We start from the raw sequence: 3900 nt of genomic DNA, 5'->3' as shown, positions 1-3900 counted from the left end.
ACTTTGGGCACAGTGCAGGTAATCTTATGAAAGAAGGGGGAGATAGTAAGACCTGGAGGAGACAGGAACTTCAAAAGAAGACCAACAGAGCCAAACAAACAAACAAAAACAAAAAACAAAAAAAAAAAAACTGAGCCCTGGGAGCCCTGAAGAACATCGCATTAAGAGAACCTAAAACCGAGGCTCAGATGTAACCCATAGACTCAGTTTCCAAGTGGATTCCCTGGTGAAAGCAGGGACTTTCTCTGGCATGAACTCTGTGACAGGCTTTCTGATCATCTCCCCCTGGGGGGTGTGCAGCATGCCAGTCCACAGAGGAAGACAATGCAGCCAGTCTTGATGAAACCTGATAAGCTAGGGTCAAATAGAAGAGGAGGAGGTCCTCATCTACCAGTGGACTAGGAATAGAGGGAAAAGAGGGAGAGAGGGTAGGGTCAGGGAAAACAAAGGAAGGGACACAGCCATAATAAAAACTGTACTAAATGATACTAATAGTAAAAATTAATAATAATCTATTCCTCTTAAAGAATCATTCAGGAAAACTGGAAGCGAAGGACCAAAAGATCAGGGGAAGAAAGGAAGGTGGGGAACACACACCATGGACACAAGAGAAATGAAAATTGTAAAAATTCAAGCAGTTTAAAATAGACTGCTCCGAGATACCAAAGGCAGGTTGAAGGAATGCACCATTCTGCAGGAGCCAGGGTTGTGTGCTGTGTGGAGATCTGGGCCAAGCCATTCACTGCTTTTGAGTTGGAACTCCCCTGCCCACACCAAAGTCTGGTTTCTGCACCATGCCTTCCTGGGATGGCCTCTCATCCCACCACTTGGCCCACCACGGGGGGCTGTTGTCCCTGGTGTTGCCTTCCCTGGAAGCTCGAGTTTTCTTCTCTTTTTTTATATAATTTTTATTTTTTTAATATTAGTTACAGTTTGTTTACTTTGTATTCCTGCTGTATCCTGCTCCCTCTCTCCCTCCCAATCCCACCCTCCCACCCTTGTCTCCTCCCTGCCCTTTTCCAAGTCCACTGATGGGGAGAACCTCCTCACCTTCCATCTAATACTGGTTTATCAGGTGTCTTCAGGAGTGGTTGCAAAGTCCTCCTCTGTGGCCTAGCAGGGCTGCTCCTCCCTCGGGGGGGGGCACATCAAAAGCATGCCAGATACAGAAATTGTGGCACTTTTACACAATGGAATACTATTCTGCAATTAAAAACAAGGAAATCATGAAATCATGAAGGCAAATGGTGGGACCTAGAAACGATCATCCTGAGTGAGCTATCCCAAAAGCAGAAAGACACGCATGGTATATACTCACTTATAAAGACCTATAAGATAGGATAAACATACAGGAATCTATACACCTAAAGAAGATAAGCAAGAACGAGGACCCAGTGTACGAAGTTCAATCCTCACTTAGAAAGACAAATGGGATCAACATTGGAAGTAGGAGAAAACAAATAACAGGACAGGAGCCTACCTCAGGGGGCCTCTGAAAAACTCTACCTAGCTGTGTATCAAAGCAGATATTAAGACTCATAACCAAACCTTCAGCAGAGTGCAGGGAATAAAAAAAAAGGCGGGGGAAGAGAGTTAATGTGACCTGGAGAGGACAGGAGCTCCACAAGGATCAAATATATCTGGGCACAGGGATCTTTTATGAGACTATTTCGCCAAACAAGGACCTTGTATGGATGCAACCTAGAGTCTCTGATCAGATGTAGCCCTTGGTAGTTCAGTAACCAAGTGGGTATCCTAATAAGGGGAACAGGGACTGTTTCTGACATGAGTTTTCTTCTCTTTCACATTCAGATGGACCATACCTAGGAACATTGTGGGCCAATTGTTAAGGACCTTCTGAATAGCCTCAGAATCATCAAACAAAGCACACCGGAAATTGGGTAACTTCTGGCCTCTGTTAATGAGCACTTCCACCACATTCCCATAATTTTGGAAAAAAAAAATCCTTCAGTTCCAACTTGTCAACCTCATGTGGCAGGTTACCAATGAAAAGCTGGTGGTTGTCGGGGTACCTCACCATCTTTTGAGATTCCACATTTCCTATTTCACCAGCCTCACAGATAGGCGGGGAATTGCTCTCAAACTCTCTGAACTCTCTGAGGCCTTTGCAGTGGAATGTGAGAATTAGGCTTAGATTCTGGACAGGGCTGAGAAGGTTGCACTTTGACCAAATGAGGTGGTGTCCCTGTCATAGCCCCACTGGGAGGAAGGTTCTTTTTTTATTTTTTATTTTTATTATTAGTTACATTTTATTAACTCTGTATTCCAGCTATATCCCCCTCTCTCATTCCCTCCCATTCCCATCCTCCCTCCCTCATCTCCTCCCTGCCCCTTTCCAAGTCCACTGATTGGAGAGGACCTCCTCCCTTTTCATCTGACCCGGTTGGTTCTTAACTCATCACAGATGCCCAAGAAAACATTCTCAAGTCCTCCTGTGCCCAAGCCACATCTGCTGGGGCCGGGAAGGACTCTGTAAGTCCTCAGGAGCAGCTTCCTCCAAAGCAGGCTCAGGCTTGTCCTCTTGGATGTAGGGCACAGGTTGTGGCCCTGACTGTCTCCAGCTCTGGTTCTGGCTCCACAACAGGTTCCTCTAAATATTCCTCCAAGTCGTTGCTCACAGTCTGAGCATAGGAAGTACCAGAATCATCATGCACCACCTCTGGTGTCTGCTGTCTTCTTCAGGTTCTTCTATTTCTCCCTCAGATTCCTCCTGAGGCTCTGTGACAAAGCTACGAAAGGCCTCATCTTGGTATCTGAAGAAGTCGTTGTGAACGAAGAACTTGCTGGCAGCAGAGCCCTCAGGAGCAGGGACAAAGGTCTTCATGAACCTCCAAAGAGCCTGGTTGTTGTTGGGCAGTAGCCACATCACTTGGACCACCACCCCATCATTCAGAGTTGCATGAGCATCCACGTGGTGAATCTTGGTGCAGTAGGTGGCAAAGCTTTGTGACATCACTTTTCTGTGGATTTCTTTCTGCCTGTAGACTGCATCTGCTGGCTTCCCATTGGAATCCCAGCCATCATGAGCATAGGAAGAGTTTTTTCCAAAAATTCTGTGCAGCATATTTGATGCCTGGTTCAGCAAGGTGTAGCACTGTCTCACAAACTCCCACCTGAACAGCAGGGGACTATGCTTCCCCATAACCATTGCTTTGGTTGAGTCAACCTGCAGAGCTGAGCAGGAAGACAGGGCTGCTACATGGGAAGGAAATGGCACTGTCCCTTGCATGATCCAGTGCAGGGAATTTTATGGAAGGGGGAGATAGAAAGACCTGGAGGCTTCAAAAGGAGACCAACAGAGCCAAGAAAAAAAAATCTGTTCCCAGGGTCCTGCAGAGACTGATGAATCAACCAAGGACTATGCATGGAGAGGACTTAGACCACCTGCTCAGATGTAGCCCATGGGCAGAACAGTCTCCATGTGAGTTCCCTAGTAAGAGGAGCAGGGTAGGAACTAGGTTGCCTGTTCCTTGATCACCTCCCTCTGGCAGAGTGGCCTTAATGTGCCACAGAGAAAGAGGATCCAGATAGTCCTGATGAGAATTGATAGGCTAGGATCAGATAGTGTGGGAAGATGACTTCCCTTATCAGTGGACTAGGGGAGGGACATAGTGGGGAAGAGAGAGGGAGGGTGGGACCATGATGAGATGTGGGAGGGGCCTACAACCAGGATGAAAAGTGAACAAATTATAACAACAATAATAATAATATAATAAAATGTTTTATAAGGCAACAAATAAATCTCTCTCCAAAAAAAGTGATATAATCATCAGCTTGGCTCATTGATTTGAACTACTTGAGCTGCTACAGGAGAGAGAGAAAGAGAGAGAGAGAGAGAGAAGAAAAAGTTTCTTTTAGTGCTTCTTTAAGGAATGGCCT

The 3900-nt window shown here is 46.0% G+C and overlaps 1 pseudogene; it reads right to left on the bottom strand.

Moving 5' to 3' along the window:
- Positions 1–739: 739 nt before the first annotated feature.
- LOC110543551 (ras GTPase-activating protein-binding protein 1-like) lies at positions 740–3169 on the bottom strand (annotated as a pseudogene).
- Between the last annotated feature and the right edge of the window lie 731 nt (positions 3170–3900).

The sequence above is a fragment of the Meriones unguiculatus genome, chromosome 3, assembly GCF_030254825.1.
Source record: "Meriones unguiculatus strain TT.TT164.6M chromosome 3, Bangor_MerUng_6.1, whole genome shotgun sequence".
NCBI lineage: Eukaryota > Metazoa > Chordata > Mammalia > Rodentia > Muridae > Meriones > Meriones unguiculatus.
Note: the sequence above shows the minus strand (reverse complement) of the source record. Positions and strands in the feature narration are given on the sequence as shown.